The sequence below is a fragment of the Rhinatrema bivittatum genome, chromosome 6 (genome assembly GCF_901001135.1).
Source record: "Rhinatrema bivittatum chromosome 6, aRhiBiv1.1, whole genome shotgun sequence".
In the NCBI taxonomy this organism is placed as follows: Eukaryota; Metazoa; Chordata; class Amphibia; order Gymnophiona; family Rhinatrematidae; genus Rhinatrema; species Rhinatrema bivittatum.
In genome coordinates, this window is record NC_042620.1 from 165,800,319 (window position 1) to 165,821,111 (window position 20,793).

The 20,793-nt window shown below is 48.5% G+C and overlaps 1 long non-coding RNA gene across 1 annotated transcript; it reads left to right on the plus strand.

Moving 5' to 3' along the window:
* Positions 1-90: 90 nt before the first annotated feature.
* Positions 91-19,898, plus strand: LOC115093238. The gene is made up of 3 exons (XR_003857244.1): positions 91-110; positions 635-725; positions 18,944-19,898. It is a non-coding gene; the product is annotated as an uncharacterized LOC115093238 (long non-coding RNA).
* Positions 19,899-20,793: the final 895 nt, after the last annotated feature.

Below are 20,793 nucleotides of genomic sequence, written 5' to 3' on the forward strand. Positions count from 1 at the left end.
CGCCTCTCCAGCAAATCGCGCGAGAGCTGGGCGCGGCAGAGCGTCTGCAGTCCCCATGGCAACCGCTGCCAGCCTGAGGCGTGCAGTGTTGCCAACCTCGCTTGTTTCCCGTGAGATTGGGATTTTAGTCTTCGCGGGGGGGGGGGGGTTCGATTCGCGGGTTGTTTTTAATTGGGCTGTTTTACCTGCCAGTCGCGTTTTTTTGGGCTTGTTGGGCGGGGACTTGTGTTGAATGAGTATGTTGGGAGGGGGGAATGAGAGTGTGGGGCCAGAGATGTGCTCGGAGGGTGTAGCGAGGGGGAATCAGTGTGTGGGGGGCCAGGGATGTGCTTAGAGGAGGTGGGAAGGGGGGAATCGGTGTGTGGGGGGGGGGGGGCAGGGATGTGCTTACAGGGGGTGGGGAGAGGGGAATCAGTGTATGGGGGGGGGCAGAGATGTGCTCTGAGGGGGTGGGGAGGGGGGAATCAGTGTGTGGGGACCAGGGATGTGCTCGGAGGGGGAGGGGAGCTGGGAATCAGTGTGTGGGGGTCAGGGATGTGCTCTGAGGGGGTTGGGAGGAGGGGGTGTTTATTTAATTTTTTCTACATCACTTTTAATTTCATCTAATTATTTTTTTCATTTCTTCTCCCTGCAGCAGATCACCTTTGTAAGAAAGCCTGTCCATACCTACTGTTTCCGTCACTGGCTGCTACGCTACTAAATGGATTTGATCTACTATAGCTAAAGTAAGGAAATAAAAGATACTACTAAGCGTGGGAAGAGGAATGTGAACTAAAAGCATGGATTCAGTCTGTTGTCAGCAACGAGAGTAAGGCTATGAGCAAATTTTGTAAGTGTGACATTCATGCACATCATGCAGACCTTCTGCAACATGCAAAAAGTTAAGCTCCTTTGTCATCTATGTGACTCACAGACATTGGTGTTTCAATTTCACACATTTTGGGCTTTTTTTGGGCATGTCTTTTTGGAAAAAAGGTGCTTTTTCTTTCATGAAAACCTGGCAACCCTGGGCTTGGAGGTCGTTTGTAGCAGTTGTCCATAAGCCACGGTGCTTCTAGGACTGCCCTAGACAGGCAACTGAAGTAGAATCACAGGATTTACTTGAGATGTAACACTAATTCAATATCTGCATTCAAAAGCAGGTGTTTTCAATGGCTTTGAGGTCGATTTGAAATAATGTTGGTTACTGGTAGCTCTGAATTACACGTAATAATTTATTGTCTGGAAAAATCATTCGGGGAGTGGGGATTTCTTTCTTTACCCCCTGTATGATTTTCAGAACATCCCTAGCTGACGAGCCATATTTATTGACAGTCTGACTGATTTTTACCGACACATCTTTAACACAGCATAAAAAGAATACGGAGGCAGGAAACAAATCTGTGAGGGTTGTATGCTACTAAGGGAGAATAGAGTTCATTTTATACCCATGACAGTTTTAGGAAGAAACTGCCAGCCAAAGTCACCAGCAAGAGCAAAAGGAAGTTTTTTCCTTTCTGCCAATTAGGAGGTAATTTTCCAAAGGATTTATGCCTATTTACATTCATAAAGTGTATTAACATAGGGAAGCAAGACTTGCAGCTCTCTATCGGTCTCCCCACCCCATTGTACAAGAATCACAGTACACTTATATGGCTTTAAAACAAGGCCGCAGTTTATTACATAACATAACCCGAGCCCTCAAACTTATTATACAAACAATGCAAAGAACCCCCGCCCCCTTTCCTCCTCCTCCTCCTTGATCCTCTTCGCTTACCATCGCGTGCCAGTGGTAAGACTAAGCCGTCACTCCCATCTCACCTACCCCACTGCAGCCCCAGCGAGGGTAAACTTGCGGCCTGAGCATCGCCCCCCCCCCCCCCTTGCTCATAGGCCATCCCATGTAGCAGCCCCAAACTACATGAAATCCCCCCCCCCCCCCTCCTCCAATGTCCTTTACAAACCAATACAAACACTTATCACTTAGGGCTCGGGATTCCGCCACTGTGGCCCCAAACCTCTCACACATTGTTGCTCTAAAACCCTCCTGCAAAGCATTGTTAAATAAATCAATGCCTATACCAGAACAGTGGACTCCAATGGAATGGAAGAAACCTCCCACGAACAATCATGGTGCACCCAAAAAAAAAAATCCTTGTCTCTGTAGCCATGCACCAATCTGTCGGTTCAATTTTATAACCCCCCGTTTCCACCAATTCGGTATGATGTTGGATCCTAATTATGATGTCCGACCAACCCACCTTAGGATTGGGCATTGCATTCATAATGCACGCCAAATCTGTTCGCATTTGCGCCACCAATTCTCTACCAGAAAATTCCCCGATATCATTCCCACCTAAATGTATAATGAGCATCCGTGGCATTCCCCGACTCCTAACAAGCCTTTGCAGGAAAGGTATTAACTCCCCCCAAGTCATGCCCCTTTTGCCTAACCATCGGATTTTCCATTTCGTGCTATCCAAGGTCAGATTCGCTCCATATGGACGTTTTACCTCCCGGTGCTGAGCCCATTTCACGAAGGAATGGCCCACGACCCAAGCACATTCCTGCTCACAAGACACTCCCTTTGAGTCTGCAAAAGAAAAAACAGCCGTTAGTCTCCGGTCTTCCCCCCCCCCCCCCCCCTTCAAATCCCCTTTCTATACGTGTTTTGCCAAAAGCCCTTGACTGACATGCACCTTGGAGCGTGCAACTAATTCGCTCACTCGCATTGTTCCGAAAAACGGCACGAGCAAATGCTGCCCGGAAGAGAAGTACCTCGTAACATGACAAACAAACTTTTTCCACGTGTCCCGCTATCAACAACAATTCAGCATACCTAATTGGTCGTCTAACTTCCACTTGGCCGGAGCTATGGATTGTTGAATCAATCTCCACATTTCCGACAACCCAGCTGCCACAGATACTCCAGGAATGGCTCTCCGGTCGAACTCACTTGTGGTGCCAACGCCCAAAAGACATCCCACTTGAAACGAGAAAGAGAGCATCTGCAATCCCATTCCGAGTACCTGGGGATATGCCTAGCCGTGATAGTCACATTCCATTGCAAACACAAGAGTACCAACTCCCACAACAGCCTAAACACTTGTAAACATCAAGCAGCCAGCAGGTTAATTACCTGCACCACCTCTACATTGTCATACCACAAAACAACTCTTTTATTCCTGAGTCTATGTCCCCTAATAACAAGTGCAACCACTACGGGAAACCGCACTAAAAAGGTGATGTTTTCTTGTAAGACCCTCCTTTTCCCCAGCCTCCGACCATCACTCCACCCACCAATCACCTTGAAAGTATACACCAAAGCCAAACGTCCCCACTGTGTCCGAATACAGCTCCAACTCCCCATTTGATTCTTCCCCTTCCTGCACGGAACAAACCCCTTTAAAGGACTCTAATAAGCCCTCCCAGACACCCAATTCTTCCTTCACCCTCGGCTTCACCCTAATAAAATGAAGTCCTGCCTGCCCACTGATAGTTGTCGCAGACCGCCTGCGTATAAACACCCTGCCCTGGGATCACCCAGCACGCAAAAGTAAGCAAAACAATCAAGGACTACATCTGTTTTAAAGTTATCTTAGTTGCCTTTCGCACTAATTTCAGCAATCCCTTCAACTTGACAACTTTGTCCGAAGGTACACACGACAACGTTCCTACTGGATCCAACTCAATACCCAGGAAAATAATCTTAATAGATGGCCCTACCGTTTTGTCCTTGTTATGGTTAAGTGTGTTTTGGTGGATCCTTGGGTGCTGTGGGAGATGACCACGCCCACGGGAAGGAGCCCTGTGCGGAGCCACAGCACTGGGCTAGACTCGTAATTACAAAACACAGTTAGTTCTTTATTAAACAGCTTGAAGAAAGCCACCAGAGGTGGCAGTAGTGAGGCAGTCTGGTAGTTGCAGTCTCAGGGACCTCGGTAGAGAGAGCCCTTCTCTCCTTGATGATGAAAGGAGGTTCTGCAGCAGGTTTCCCAGCTAGGAGATACTGTGGATGAGATAGACTGAGAGTTAGAGTACTCATTAGGTGTTTGCTGTTGGTATGCAATCCCACCAGGTATGTTGAAGAAGGTACAGGCACCGAGGCAGGGCGAGCAGGCCCTCGAGGAGCGAGTACCTGTTCCCTGTAAGGCACCTGAAATAAAGCAGAGGGCCCCCAAGGAGCGGGTACCCAGGTTAGCCGAAGGGCAGAGAGAGAGCTTCCAGCAGCAGCACAGAAGCGGCAGAGTAGCATAGACAAGAACGAATTTGAGTCCTTGCTAACTCACAGGTCGATACTGTAACGTGCGGTTGAAGATTTCCCGTCTGTAACGTGCTGGGAGCGCACAATTCGGACGCGTAAGGCGATCCAGCGATACAGTCTCCAGTTTCACGCGTCCTTAGCGCTTCTTAAAACAGACGCATAACCCTTTCCGCACGCAGCATGTATATGATATGTAAATGAACGAATTAGCTGTATAATGAAGGAATTAGCTATTCCCCTCCGATACTGTGACGCGCGCTCAGATTATCTCCTTTGTAACCCGCTATTTTGCCGCGTCCTTAACCTGTTAGTTTACCGCCTACCCTCTACTTGGTGTTAGTGTGGTGTTAGAAAATTAAAACGGGAATAAAGTGTAAAAAATGGGGGCGATTTCGGCGCTCAAGGCCCCGTCCGGTCTCCGGTGCAGCCCCAGTCCTGTCCCCTCCTCCCGAAGCAAAAAAAAAACAAAAAAAAAACCGAAAAAGTAGCAAGGCTCGGGCCTGCTACGATAGTCCCTTCTCCCTTCTCCTCTCTTCCCGATTTCGGCGCTCAAGGCGGCCGGGTGGGCATGCATTCATCCAGGCAGAGGGAGCCGGCGGCGAAAGCAGCCTCCGGCTCCCTCTGCCTGGATGAATGCACGGCCACCGCCGGCAGTGAATGAATGCCCGTGCGATTTCGGCGCTCATGCCTTGAGCGCCGAAATCGCACGGGCATTGTTTCTGTTTATCCCAGTCTAATCGGTTGCCCATTCAGGAGCCAAAGTTATTTTCATTATGACTAGGGTTCAGTGGTCTTTTTCTGATTTAAAAAAAAAAAAAAAAGGCTGGAGATCAACTTATTTGTTAGAAAGAGGTTTTCCTATAAAGGAATTTGATGCATGAATGAATGCCTGTGCGATTTCGGCGCTCAAGGCATGAGCGCCAAAATCGCACGGGCATTCATTCACTGCCGGTGGGGGCCGTGCATTCATCCAGGCAGAGGGAGCCGGAGGCCGCTTTCGCCACCGGCTCCCTCTGCCTGGATGAATGCACGGCCTCCGCCGGCAGTGAATGAATGCCTGTGCGATTTCGGCGCTCAAGGCGTGACGTCACGTCATGTGACTGCCTTGAACGCCGAAATCGCACGGGCATTCATTCACTGCCGGCGGGGGCCGTGCATTCATCCAGGCAGAGGGAGCCGGAGGCCGCTTTCGCGCCGGCTCCCTCTGCCTGGATGAATGCACGGCCGCCTTGAGCGCCGAAATCGGGAGGAGAGAAGGGAGAAGGGACTATCGTAGCAGGCCCGAGTCTTGCTACTTTTTCGGTTGGTTTTTTTTTTGCCTCGGTAGGAGGAGACAGACTGGAGTTGCACCGGAGACCGGACGGGGCCAGGGCAGGTGAGCGGGGGCTGGGGGAAAGTTTGCTGAGCATCGGGGAACATAACTGTCCACTTCCTGGTACCTGTCATTTCAAATGTCATTTGAAATGACAGATAAGAGCGCGGCCGTGAAGCGTTAGGCCTGCGAACCCAGGATACTGTATAGGCGCTCTATACAGTAAAATGGGTTGCGTGGGCCTAACGCTTGCCTAAGGCTTCGCAGCCGCGGCATGCATTTGCATGCAATTAGAAGAGAGTATCGAGCGCTAGGTGAAGAGAACTGTGCGTGCGGGGAACGAGGGTGCGCCTGGCAATGCCACACTCTTTCTACCGCGGCCTTAGAGTATCAACCTGATAAATAGCTAGCAAACTAGTGAAGGTAATATACCTGGATGGCGTGACATCAGCATGAGGGAACGCCCTCGAGGTTTGCGCCAAGGGTGGTATAAAGACATGGGTTGCACGCGCGTGCACCCTAGTAGATACCTGGGAGGAGCAAAGGCGGGAGGCTGCACCATAGCCATTCCGGGGACGCCAGAGAGGTCGGCTTGTAGACGCATTGGTAGCCATCTTTCCTAGGTATGCGGGAGGAGCCGTGAATAAGGTGAGGCAAACGGAGTGAAGCCGTCTAGCACCGACGGACGCAACAGTCCTGCGCCTTAGGGACCCCTAAACAACGAGTTATTGCCCAAAAAACCAGATAACTGATCCCGCCATAAGCTAGACTAACTAGTTCCCACAAACCAGAAATCATCCAAGTAATGCAAATATCGTTACAACCTGTATACCTCGTAGTAGCCCGCTGTATGAAAGTGCTGAAAACTTCCCAAAGCACATGAAATCGCATGACCTATGGACAAGCAACTATCAACATAGTAACCTTCTTCAAATACAAAATCTAATAGAGTAACAAACGAAAATGTGGATTCTATATCAGCCTTGCTAGCCAAGCCCCTTTTCCAACACATCTCACTAAATCAACCGCCGCATTGAAGGAAGCATACCGTACTGTCCACGCTTTCCTAGGAATGAAATCCTTTACTGACGATCCCGCTGTATACGATAGGTTCAAGATCAATCCGAACTTCCCCAGAGCCTTCTTTGGAGACAAAGGCATGCTTTCAGATGGCAGCTCGCGAATGGCCCAACCACCCTACCCAACTGAATCTCGGATCTCGACTTATCCCGTGCCACATCCGCCATTTTATAAGCCGACCTAGCATTGCATGCTCGCCCTCCCAAACCTGGACCTTCATGAGGGATACAAAAACCTAAACTAAAACCATCACTCAAAAAACCTGCTGCTTCAACATCCGGATAAAACCATAACCAACTTTGTGGCGCAGAAAGAACAACCGGTGAATCCGCCTTGTGCTGCAAAACCTCAAGATTTTCCGCCCTTAGGATTGGCGTCCCCGTGCCCTTGAGGACACGTAGTGGCTGGGTGTGCCCCTCCACATCCAATGCACACATGTCGAAATTTGCACTCTGGGAAGAAACAGGTAAGTTGATTGTATCGCCAGCAGACATCTAACCCGCTGAGCACAACTTGTTCTCCCCTTCCGACTTCCTAACACTCCCTTGCCCTCGAAAGGAACCACCTGTGCCGCTACCCCCAGCAATCCCCACCAGATTACCATTCCCACTCCCCCTGCCCCTGAGCTTTTAGGTTTATTGTCACCTTTGGTGGTCATCTGAGTTAACCACAGGTGTATGTCTTGAGTTCCCTACGACATGAATCGATTACCATCCATCTTATCACGAACTTTCTCATTGTAGTTGAGTCAGGCCCAACCTTCATAATCCTTGAATGCTCCCCTTATACTGTCCGCGTAAGACAGCAATGCACCATACTGAGTCGGGTCGAAATGCCCTACTACGCTGGCCAATCTCAGGAAACCCCACACCCAAGTCACAACATTTTTTTTTTGGCTCCCCTTGGCCCTGTTCTCACTTCTTTTCCCTTTTTTTACTTTTCTTCTTATCCTTCCTACCCCCTCTTCGCCCCTCCAATAACCAGACGTTTAGGCACCTCCTCCCACAACTCAGTTAATGATGCCAAAGCCGGATGTCCCCTATCATGCCTAGGGCCTTCCTCTAATACCACCCGCCTGATTGCTCCTGACCCCCTAGACTGGAGGAAGAGGAAGATGAACTAGAAGAAGAACTGAATCTAGCCCTCCTTTTCCGCCACCCCGACGCATGCGATCTGTGTTCAGATTCACCTCCTTTCTTACCTGCCCTCAAAGTCACTGCGCTGCTTTCCTGCGTCTCCTCCAGATGCATCTTGACTTCTTAATGGGAACGTGCCCCTCCTGTCCTTGCAGGAACTCTTTATCCCTCCATGCCTCCTGCCTAGGAGTTCCTGGAAACGCCACGTCTACTGCATCTGAAATAGAAGATGCCCCTACTCCCGCACCCCCCCCCCCCCCTAAACTCCTGTCCTGCAACCATACTCACTTTTCTCAAACCTGCTGGATGCTGAAACAGCAGCCTGAGCCCTGCTCCCGCCCATCTGTCCCTGGACCCATGTTGCACTGATCTCGGGGGAAATATTCTGGCCCCTGCCACCCCTGTCACCAGTCGGGTACTCTCATACTGCTCTAGGATATCCGCTATAAGCTCCGCCTGGGAAAATCCACTCAGTCCCTCTGTCCCATAATTTGGCAGTTCCCTGGCATACCCTGCCCTGCTAGCTCTGCCCCTTCTTCCCACCCTAGCCTTCACTGCAAGCACCTCTGTGGCCCGCCTTCTAAGTGGACGCTTACCCCTCCCTCGTGCACCGCTCTCCCTCCCTTGCGATAAACCTGTTGTTATGGGGGAGGGTGGCTGCACGCTCCTTAGGAAACCTGAGCTGCTGCAGTAATCCGTGCACCTCCCTCCTCCTTCTCAAGGAACCTTGCCTTTTTCACCACTACTGGGCTGAAAAATTGCCTGCCCCTCACTGAATCCTTCTCACTATGGGCGTAAGCCAGCCATGCCTGTGCTAAACAGCTCAAAGGAAAACGGGCGGTGCAAAAACTGCGGGGGGTCGCGCAAAATATGGGCCGGAATCAGCGCGGGATAGCCCGAGAAAATCAAAACTCAGCCACCAAGCTTATGATAAATTTCATCGCATAGCAAAGGTAAGCCTCGCATGCCGGGGGGGTGAAGGAATGGGTGGGCAAAGCAAAGGCCGGCTTGGGGCAGGCACAGGGCCGCTCTCACCGGAATCAGACGCCCCCCTCAGGCGAGACCACCGCATGAGCAGAGAGGTGACAGCAACAAGTCTGAATTGCTGCCTTGTCATTAGTTACCTCAGAAACAGTAGCAATTGCGTGGGTTTTATTTGCTTGCCTCAGTCAGCAGGAAGCAGCAAGGCAAAAGGCAGCAGCTTGTTTTGCTTCGCAGCTTGTGCTGATCCAGGGAGTTTTTTGCTAGTGATTTTAGTGCTTAGGTTTTGTTTTAGTGGCAGCATGAAGCACGGCCGCTAATGCGGAGCCACTTCCCTACCTGCTGCCGTGGTCGGCAGACCTCCGACGGCTTCCAGTCAGGTGCAGCCCAGCTGGGCTCCCACCCCCTCGAGCAGACCATCCCTGGTAGGTACTGGCGGCATGGCGACCCTGCTGCCGTCGGCCCTCCCCTCGGTTTTGTCCCCAGTATCCCCCCCCTTGAAGGCTGCCTGGAACTGACCACTGCCTGCCTGACCATTCTCTTCGTCCACTGCCTGGAACTGACCACTGCCTGCCTAACCACTCTCTTCGTCTGCTGCCTGGAACTGACCCTCGCTTGCCTTGACTATGGTTGGACTGACTGTTATTGGCGAAGCTCCAGATAGCCTATGTCTCCTCGTGTGCTCTGCCTCCTGTTGGCAGGTGTTCTCTGGGTCCGACAAAAGGGCCGTACCAATCCTGCACCAGGCCAAAGGTCCACCTCCAGCGCAACAGGTTGCCAAGGCCATGAACTCGGCAGAGTCGCCTGCCTTGCAGGCCATCCCTGGTCTGGTCTTTCGTGTCTGAGAGCAACAACGAATCATGGAAGCGTTGGCTTCCTCCATGGAAAAGATGCATGCTCAATTTGAGGAATCTGCAATTTCCAACCCAGAGGCTCTTGCTTATAGCTTGCCCTCACGGGCACCGCTGGCCCTCCCAGCTCCACCCCATTTCAATGGGAACCCTCGCCTCTGTCGAGGCTTCATAAATCAATGTTATATGCAGTTCTCATTGCAACCCTCGCTTTTTCTCGATGAGGCAACAAAAATTACATTCATCCTCTCGTGTTTTGAGGGGAAAGCCCTGGCATGGGCTTCCCCACTCTGGAAGTGTTCTGACGCATCCTTCGCCAGCTCCCTCAGTTCATCTCCGTCTTCCGACACACCTTTGAGAACTCAGGTTTGCACTTGCTCGCTGAATATACAGTGGAGTTTAGAACTCTAGCCAACTGAGTTTGGTTGGCAAGAAGACTGCCTGCGAGCACTCTACCTCGAGGGACTGTCTCCTGCCCTTAAGGATGCCCTTAAGGATGAACTAGCCACCCGTGAGATCCTCATATCTCTGGAAGACCTGATCTCCCTTGTTGGTAGAATTGACTACCGCCTTCGACAACGGCATCAGGAGATAAGAGTCCTTCGACCTCCTGCCCAACGATCACCCCGTTCGGCAAGTACCTGGTTGAAGGCCTTACCAGCGGCCCCTCAACCTCCTGAGGAGCCTATGCAGATCAACCACGACCGCCAGACTCCAGAGGAACGTCTCAGATGCAGAAAATCTGGTCTCTGCTTATATTGCAGTGGTTCCGGACACCTTCTCCAGACTTGCCCTGTGTGTCCGGGAAACTCCAAAGCCTGAGCCCAGCAGGGGTCCCGAGCTTGGGCGCTACCGTTTCTGGCCCTCAACTGTTGCTGCCTATCTCTCTCCTTAGGGAGTCATGTTCATTCGCCACCACTGCTCTCGTGGACACTGGGGCAAGTGGAAATTTCATTATGGAAGAGATCGTCAAGCTCCTTCAGATACCAGTCCAACCACTGGAGGTACCCCTACGTATCGCCTCAATTCAAGGAGAACATTTCCCTGATTGTATAACTCACTGTACCATGGCCATTCGCCTCATGGTTGGGAACCCTCCATGATCAGGAGATCTCCCTCCTGATCTTGAAATGATCAACACACCCCCTAGTCCTTGGACTTCCTTGGCTCCAGTTACATGCACGCCACTTCAACTGGCAATCCCTGCAACTCACCCAGTGGGGTCCTCGATGTCAAATCCATTGTTTATGGCAAGTGTCTCCATCTGTGATAGTTCTAAGCTCTACAACCCTTCCTGGATTACCTGTTCCATATTCGGAATTCAAAGACGTATTCTCCAAACAAAACGTCGATATCCTGCCTCCACTTTGGAAGTTTAACTGCCCCATAGAACTTCTACCTGGAACCATGCCTCCCAAGGGCAGAACCTATCCTCTTTCACTCCCGGAAACCCAAGCGATGTCAACATACATCAAGGAAATTTTCGCCAAAGGTTTCATAAGACCCTCTGCTTCCCCGGCAGGTGCCGAGTTCTTATTTGTAAAGAAGAAGGATGACAGTCTAAGACCATGCATAGACTACAGAGGTTTGAACGCAGTAACCCGAAAGGACCAGAACCCACTGCCACTTATCAGTGAACTGTTCGACCACCTACAGGGCACACAAATCTTTACTAAACTAGATCTACGGGGGGCATATAACCTAGTACGGATTCAACCGGAAGACATCTTGAAAACCGCCTTCAACACAACAGACGGCCACTATGAGTATGTAGTAATGCCCTTCGGGCTTTGCAGTGCCCCTGCAGTCTTCCAGCGGCTAATGAACGAGAATTTTCGGGAGCTTTTGTATTCATTCATCATAGTGTATCTGGATGATATATTAATCTTCTCCAAAGACCTGAAGTCTCATTGTTCCCACGTTTAGACAGACCTCCAATGCCTCAGAAACCATCATCTCTATGCTAAATTGGAGAAGTGTATTTTTGAGCAACCCAGTCTCCCATTCCCAGGCTACATCATCTCCAGCCGTGGGTTCACCCTGGACCCCAACAAACTCCAGGGTATTCGAGATGGCCTCAACCAGTGGGCCTCCAAGCCCTACAAAGATTCCTTGGATTCACAAATTACTATCGAAACTTCATTGCCAATTATTCCACGCTGGCTGCTCCACTCACTGCTATGACGAGGAAGGGATGTGACCTTCGAGTGTGGAGCCCCAAGGCCCAATCAGCCTTCTACACCTTGAAAGAGGCCTTCTATACCGGCCCGTGTCTACATCACCTGGATCCTAACCGCCCCTTCAGAGTCGAAGTTGACGCATCCGCCATTGGAGCAGGAGCAGTCTTGAGACAATACTCCACCAAGGGAACCCTAGTTCCATGTTCCATTTATTCACATAAATTCTCCTCCACAGAAGAAAATTATACCATAGGGGACCTTGAACTCCTAGCAGTGAAACTTGCCCTCCAGGAATGGTGCCCCTGGCTTGAAGGGGCGCAACACAAATTCACAATATTTACCGACCATAAAAATCTGGATCACCTGAAGGAGGCCCAGTTACTTAACCCAAGACATGCCCGCTGGGCCCTGTTCTTTGAGCGCTTCAACTTCGAGCTCCGTTATTGCCCAGCGGCGAAATATCTCAATGCAGATGCGCTCTTTTGCTCTGTCGAGCCAGAAGACACACCCAGGACTCCAAGGCACATCGTTGATCCAGCTTGCATATCTATTGCAGTCACCATCACGGTACCAGCTGGGAAGACGGTGGTCCCCCACTGTCTTCGTGAATGCATGTTCCGTTGGGCTCACGACTCCAAGCTGGCCGGTCACTCCGGCCAAGCCCAGACTCTCGAGATGCTCCGAAGGCACTATTGGTGGCCTGGTTTGACAAAGGACTCCCATGAATACATGGACTCCTGTCCGGTTGCGCACAGCAAAACCCCCCAACTGGCTGCCCATGGGGGCTTCTTCAACCACTTCCGGCGCCCACCGAGCCCTGGTCAAGCCTTTCCACAGATTTCATCGTGGATCTGTCTCCTTCAAAAGGAAATACTGTAATCTGGGTCATCATTGACCGCTTCTCAAAAATGGCCCACTTTGTCCCCTTACCTGGACTTCCATCGGCTCCAGAGCTAGCTCGACTCTTCTTAACCTACGTATTTCGTTTACATGGACTACCACAAGAAATCGTATCCGATCGTGGCCCTCAATTTGCCGCTAAATATAGGAGGTCCCTCTATAAAAAAGTTCAATATTACGTTAAATTTAACATCAGCCGCAAGCAAATGGCCAGGCCGAGAGAACTAATCACTCTTTGAAAATCTTCCTGCGATCATATGTCAACGACCAGCAAGATAACTGGGCTGACCTCCTGTCATGGGCAGAACTGTCCCATAACACCCATATCGCCTCTGCCACAGACGTTTCACCCTTTGCTATAGTCTTTGGCCATCAACCGCACCTACCCCTGCCGGTTCCACTCAGTGTACCCTCACGTGCAGCCCAATCTACAGCACAAACAATACGCTGGCTCTGGAACCAAGTGAGAGAGCAACTCGGCCAAGCAGCTGACCAGGCCAAACGCTTCACAGACACCCATCGTCAGACCATACCTCTGTTCCTGCCTGGACAGAAAGTCTGGCTTAGTACTAAGCACATCCAGCTACAATTGCCTTCCCAACAGCTAGCTCCCAAATTTATTGGTCCATTTCCCGTCCTTCGACGCATAGGAGCAGTCACCTACCAATTAAAACTTCCAGCATCCATGGGAATTCACAACACTTTCCACATGACGCTACTCAAACCATTGGTCCTATCTTGGCCTTCCCGAAGGCATCCTCCACCTAGGCAACATTCAGTAGAACCTGAGAACACCTTACAAGTCAAAGAAGTCCTGGACATTCGATGCCATTGAGGCCACTTGGAGTAGCTTCTGTCGTGGGAGGGCTTCGGCCCAAAAGAGAACTCTTGGAAGCCCTCTCACCACATTCTTGACAAAAATCTGCTCATGGACTTCCACCGAGATCACCCAGAAAAACCCAGACCGGTAAGGGGAAGGCCTGGAAGGGGGGGTACTGTTGGGCATCCTGGCCGCGTGGGTGCCGCAACCGGGCCTGCTCACCTCGCACTGCCCTCAACTAGCTCCGGTCTCGCCACTGCTGCCAGCTCCCGCCATTGCCGTTGCTCACCACGGCCCTCTCTGGCTTCCTCCATGCCGCAGGCCTCGCAGCGGAGCTCCCGTTGGCGCTCCACGTCTTCGGCTGCCTCGGCCCTGCCCCTAGGCGCACACGCAGCCAATGTCCTCATATTTAAAGGGCCAAGAGTGGGAAAACCGATGTGGGCGCAGATTGATGACATCACTTGAAAGCCCTAAATATAGTAAGGCCCTGTCCCCAGGACCTCGCCTTGGCAATCGGGTCGACACCATGGTGTAGTAGTTTGCCGAATCTTGTGTTCCAGTGTCTCCTTGTTCCTGACTCTCCATGTGTTCCTGTATCCTTACTCAGGTAGAACCTTTTCAGAGTGATCTCTGGTACTGACCTCTGCCTGCCTGACCATTCTCTTCGTCTGCTGCCTGGAACTGACCCTCGCTTGCCTTGACTACGCTCGGACTGACCTTGGTATTGACCCCTGCTTTGGCTGACCACTTCGGGACTGATACTCTGGCTCTGACCCTTGCGCTTCACTCAGACACTTTCTTCTGGACTACTGTGACTACCAGACCAACCTGATTGGAATCTACCCGCAGCCTTCACCTGACTAGACCCGCAGGCGCTGCCTGCCTCGCCCAGAGAACCTCCCTGAATTGTTACCTCCCTGAGGTCTCTGGAGCTTCCAGTTCGGGTCTGGTCCATCCTCTCTGCATCAGCCACATACCCTTGCTCATGGTGGGCACACCCCTCCGCTACCTCTCCGGGAGACCATCTGAAGCCCACCTAAGTCCAAGCCGCCCGGCTACCCAAGGGCTCAACCTGCGAAAACCCCAGACTGTTATTGGCGAAGCTCCAGCTAGCCTCTGTCTCCTCGTGTGCTCCGCCTCCTGGTGGCAGGTGCTCTCTGGGTCCAACCAGAGGGCCGTACCAATCCTGCACCAGGCCAAGGTTCCACCTCCAGTGCAACACCATCATCCATATCAAGTAGTCCTTCCCCTCTCAGGGTAGGATATCCCCATTGCAATTCCACTGGGAAAAGGTGGAAAAATCCCATAAATCCAAAACTAGCCTCTAGAAGTGAAGGCCTCTCCATCTTCTCCTTCTGGAAATGTACAAAAATATCTGATCTCTTAATTTTCTATAGGATCTGGTTCTAGTCTAACTCTGAAAAAAAGTATAAAAATCCACACAGCTCAAAAAATCCTCTCTCTAGGTCAACACCACTTTAAGTCAGAGAAAACCTCTCTCCTCCTGTTCAGTCCACCTGGGGATGGCAAAAGACTCAAATCACATGCTAGAGGAAAATGTTATCGTCCCCTTAAGCCTTCCCACTAAAAGGTAAGGATAAATGCTTGGGATAATCCCCAAAATGTGCCCAGCCCATACTATGCTAGAAAAAATAGAGCACTAGTTTAGTGATAGGCAAAGCTGGGTCACACTTGCACTATCCCACAGACCTTATGCTAACTTTCATTAGTAATTCTGCTAGCAGTGAGGGGAAGGAGAGGATTAGTGTCCATGGGCCACTGGAGATTTCCATTGCTCCTTTCTCCTCACCCACAACTGAACCTGCCCAAGAAAAAAATATTGCCCTTCTCATCAGTCTGCCCTCTCTTCCCACCGGTTGTCATCCACCTTTGGCCCAGGACCAAAAGAAAATGTTGCTGCTGACCCTAACAAGGGGATGTGTGGAGGAGAGGCTATTTGAAGGGAGGAATGAAAGGCAGAAGGTATTTGAGGGTTGGATAAGGTGGGGAGGGAGAAAGAGGAAGGAATGACAGGTCATCTGGGGGATGTAAGAGGAGGGGGGTGGTGAGAGGGGATCAGCTGGGGGGGATGTGAGAGAAGTGTTGGAGACATAAGAAAGGAGTGTTGCTAGGTCAGAAAGGGGCTGGGATGAGAGGGATGGGATAACAGAGGATCAGCTGAGACAGGTGAAAAGGGCTGGAGGGGACGAGAGAGGGAGGATGGGCTGAAGAGATAAGTGAGAGGTATGGAAACTGAGAGAGAGAGTATGCTGGAGGGGAGGAGATTAAGAGAGGAGGTGCTCTGGAAGGGGTGGAAGTTTAGAGGGAATTGGCAGGAGTATGGGAACGGTGAAGAGTAATTGTTGGAGGGAGCCCACACCCCTGCTAATTTATTTTGGTCCTCTCGGGTCATGTGAATTTTCAAGTGCTAGAATGGGAGTCATACTGGCTAAAAGTTTGGGAAGACCTGTATTACACAGTTTAGAATGCTTTTCATAATAAAATGTAATTGTCAATGGTTCTAGTTGGGCAGCAGGTGGCACTGTTTCTTTAATTTTGAACCATTCTGTAGCTTGAATCCTTATGGAGATGTACTGGTGCTTGTAGTAGTTTCTAAAAATTGTTGGCCCTGATAGTTTTCCTGAGAGGTGGAATCTGTATGGTTCATCTTCAATGAAATCTAGCTATCTAACTACAGAGATAGGCGGCTGGATCTCACAAAGGGAATTTTCCCCATTCACAGCAACAAAATGTAGTTGCTGAAAAAGTAGGTAGTCCCAGAGGTGTTCAGAGGGACTTTTCAGCACTAGGTGGCTAAGTTTAACCACTGACCCAAGGCGCATAAAAGCAGGCCTAAATCTGGGCAGCTACATGTTGGCCCCCTACTTAGGGAACTTTCAGCTGCAAATGTATGCAGCAAAAAATGACCCTGAGGTAAACTAGCTAAATTTTAGCCGGCAATCTTAGGCAGTTGGCGTTCAGCTGAAAATTGTTCCCTTTATTCTTAGATGCTCCATTACACTCATATCAGCTCATTTCCAGAGTGGACTAATAGTAGGTTGTAAAGTAGTAAAGTTAGGGTTCAAATCCCACTTCTACTTCTTGTGACCCTGGGCAACTTACATTACCTTCAATTACCTCAGGTACAAACAGATCCTAAGCCCTTTGGGAAGAGGGAAACAACTAAAGTACCTGAAGTAGCAAAAGGTAGAATATAAATAAATAAACCTGAATTCACAGCCCATGCAGAAAGCCCTGCCAGTTTACAGTAAATCTTGGAAACACTATTTTGAAAAACTGCCACAGTACTTTTTTTTGTATTTTATTGAATTTTCAAGAAAATTCACAAGACAATACTTGCTACATCAATTAAATGCCATTAATAAACAAAAAATTCACAATGCAAATATTCAGGGAAATAAGAAAATAAAAAGCATTTGTGTTAAAGTCCACAAAATAGGAGAATCCATAGGCTCTGAATCAGAACTTACAGGAAAATAAAACAATAGGAAAACTCAAAAAGAAGGGCTAGCAGAGATACACATCTACATATACAGCAAGAAAGAAAAAAACAACTTCTAGTCTCCCTGAGAAGGCTTATTCGAGTCAAGAACAAAGCACAATTGTTCAGATTCAAAGAAAACATACTTGATATTATCAAAATACAGTAAACATTTATAAGGAAATATAATCAAATAAACAGTTCCCAGGGTTATGGCCTCATAGTGCATTGCAAACAAATTCTTCCTATGAGCCTGAATTACCCTGGACAAATCAGGAAAAATCCAAATCTTTTTCCAAAGAAAATAGCAGATCTGTGCCGGAAGTAAAATTTCAAAATGGTATTGTGGTCTTGAGAAAACGCAAATACCATCAGCAATGTCTCTCGTGCAGATTTTACCATCTCAGCAGATCTCTCTAAATATCCATACAAATTTAGAGTATCTATATGTTCCATTGGTTGAGGAACTTGATTTTCTTCTGGGTCTACATTGGAAGGTAGAATAAAAAGCTTTAACAATGGGAGGAATAGTTCAACTAGAATAGATAAAACTTTCAAAAGATATTCTTTAAAGATATCAGTTGAAGTACAGTGGACCCTTGACTTACGAACTCAATTAGTTCCAGAGGACTATTTGTAACTCAAGTTGGTTGTAAGTCAAGACTATTTTTTCAATAAGAAATAATGGAAATACCCATAATGCATTCCAGACCTCCCAAAAAAAAATAAAAAAGGGTTGTATAATGTGCGTATTTACCAGAAACACCTATAATTTTCCTTGTGTACTCACTAAAAAGTTATAAAATGTGGCTAGCCTACCAGAAACAACAATTTCATACTGTACTCACCATTCAAGTTGACATCTTTGGCTTGCAGGAAGGGTGGAGGGGGAGGATTCCCCCCTCCCCACCCCCTCAGAGCACATCTCTGGCCCCCAAACACTCATTTCCCCCTCCCAGCATACTCATTCCTCCCCTCCTGATACCTTGCTGTAGCCAGCTGAGTGCTACACTCCCTTTCTGCTGCTACACAGAAGCTTCCTTGGTCACCAGTGATGCTGTTGCTTGCTGAAATGCCGTGCTGGGTCTGCCTATGTGCTCCTGTGAACATTTGCAGCTCTGGCTGTGCCTGAGATGGACAGGCCTCATCGCAGCAGCAGCAGCAGCCAATCACTGCAACAGCAGAGCAGAAGTCCACCCACCAAGCCCAAAAAAAATATGAATGACAGGAAAAAACGCCCAATTAGAAGCAACCACACAAACGAGCGGATACACATGTCCTTGGCCGGCATTCAGGTTGTAACTCAAAACTAAAATTTTGGTTGTAACCCAAATTGTTTGTAAGTCAAGCCGGTTGTAACGCGAGCGTCCACTGTACCCAAACTCAACTTCGGAAAGTTGAGTGCACACGTAAATTCAAATATCTAGGAGCATTCTCCAAATTTTCTAGTGTTCTCTGAGTAGATACATTCACCTTTAGTACTTCAGTTTGAACTTTCTCAGTAGCCTCTGCCCATTTCTTCAAGGCGCAGATATTAGTTAGAGAAACCTCTAGGGAATTCTGGTTTGCTTGCAAAGAATTATGAAATCTAGTAGTAACTGTAGTTAATGAGGAAATAGAAGATTCGAGAAAAACCAAAGTATTCCACAGAAAATCCAGAGTTTTTTTTTATTTGGTTTCACTAATGGAGAGTGATAACATGGCCAGGAGAAAGTCATGATATTACCCACAAAGGGGGTGAACTGACCACACCAGCAACTCCCATCGGCGTATGGAATGACAATGTCTCCTACTATGAAGTTATGGTCTCCCTGCAGGACATAGAGCCTATGCAACCCTCTAGGGTAAACACAGGAAATGACCTTCCAGCTGATGCAGGCAGAGATGCTATCACCAGTATCAATACCAATGCTAACGCTCCTTCTCCTCTAACCCCAGGAATCAGAGAAACCAAAGTTGCTAGTGCCCCGGGATTGCAGATGTTTCATCACCAGAATAGAGGCTGGTTCACTTGCTGCCATTCAGTGGCACAGTACCGAGAGTGGCTCAATCTGCCTGAGCAAAGGATGCGGTAGTCATCTGCTGCTGCATTGGGGTCTTACCGGACTGAGCTGGAGGAACAGACTGAGACCTGCCACATTTCTTCACCATATTCAAAGAAGAAAGAATAAGCAGCAGAACAATCTTAATGCATCCAATCTTCACAACACCATCTTGGTACTTTTATCGGTCAGATTGCATCCAGGCTTCAGAGGAAGTTCTGTCCTACTGACTGCAAGAACCTAAAAAATATATATTGTATTGTCTTATCTCACCAAGGCAATATTCCCTTGCCCCTATCTTGAATAACTCTGCATCAATGTCCTACCACAAACCCAGTCATGTACATTCTTCAATACTGATGACATTTTGTTGTGGATTCCAAGCCCTGACTTTCTCTGCGCTAGAACCTACTGTACTTTGAGCAGTAAAATGTTGTAGAACTGGTTGACTGTTCAATGACATTGCATCTTCGGTCAAGTAATGATAAGAAAAGTTTCTGTGTCTTCTAACTACACAATGTCCACACATAAAATCCTGCTTGACTTTTTATATATCTGTGGTAATAGAATTTTTTGTATAGTGGGAAGGACCTCAGCACTGAACACATATCTTAGACTGGACCTTGCTTCAGTTAGTACAGTCACATGTCCTCTATCCCTTTCTAATTTTTTAGAATTTTTTATATAGAATTTTCTTATCTGTTTGTTTGCGGTTTTCTTAAAAATATGTTTTCTAGACACTATAATCACCGTGCCTTGAATATTCCAAAGTGATGGTAAGTCTTTAAAAACAATTTACAATCTAGCTTGCAAATCCAGTGTTCTAATTCATTCTGTGCGGAATGATGAAGCCTGCGCTAAAGGGGGTGGGGGGTGAAGGAAGGGGTGGGCGGGCGATAGCCCGCAGCCAATCGCATCACGGCGGTGCGATTTCGCCTGCCGCAGTGCATCCGGCTGCAGGCTATCGTGGGCATAGCGCTACCGTAAAAGGTGGGGCTATTCCCCGTGCTACTGCCAGCGATAATGTTCAAAATATTATCACAGGCAGTGGTGCTGCCGCCGACTCCTCCCTAACTCCACTCCAACTCCTCCCCTCCCCCTAATTTTAATGTTACCGCCGCGAAAAGGCCCTTTTCGCGTGCAATAGGGCCTTATCGTGTGCGATAAGTGGCTTTCTCTTGCATATTGATCTGACTATTTGAATCTAGACCAAACATGGTGAAAAAATGCCGATGTTGGCAATGTTTCGCCAAACTGACTGCATTAGGGCAAAGAGTAAATTCTGTAACAATGAAAAGAATGATGAAATTCTTGCTGTTAGTAAAACTGCAAAATTATAATTTCTTACTTATGACTGTTTTCCAACGAATGCATTCCCAAATGGCTATGCTCACACCATCGTGGCACAAAATGCAAAGCATTGTATTAATTGATCTAGCTGGTTTTAATTACCTCAAGGTCATGTGTGTACCCAATGGTTTCTGTGGCTCTACATGTTTTTTACAGATGTATAACCTGTATTATTTATTAGATGGCCTCAGATACATAGCTGTTTATTAAATAAAGAATTTTATATTTCAATATCCTTCTTTGAGACAATGAACACAGGATTTTTCATGTACATAAAATCCAAAATCATTTAAACCGCTGATGCATTAACATATTCCACTCTATTTGGGTATTTAATCCATGAATTCCTCAGGCTGTAGCCTATATATCCATTTCTGCTCTATGATATACAAATTT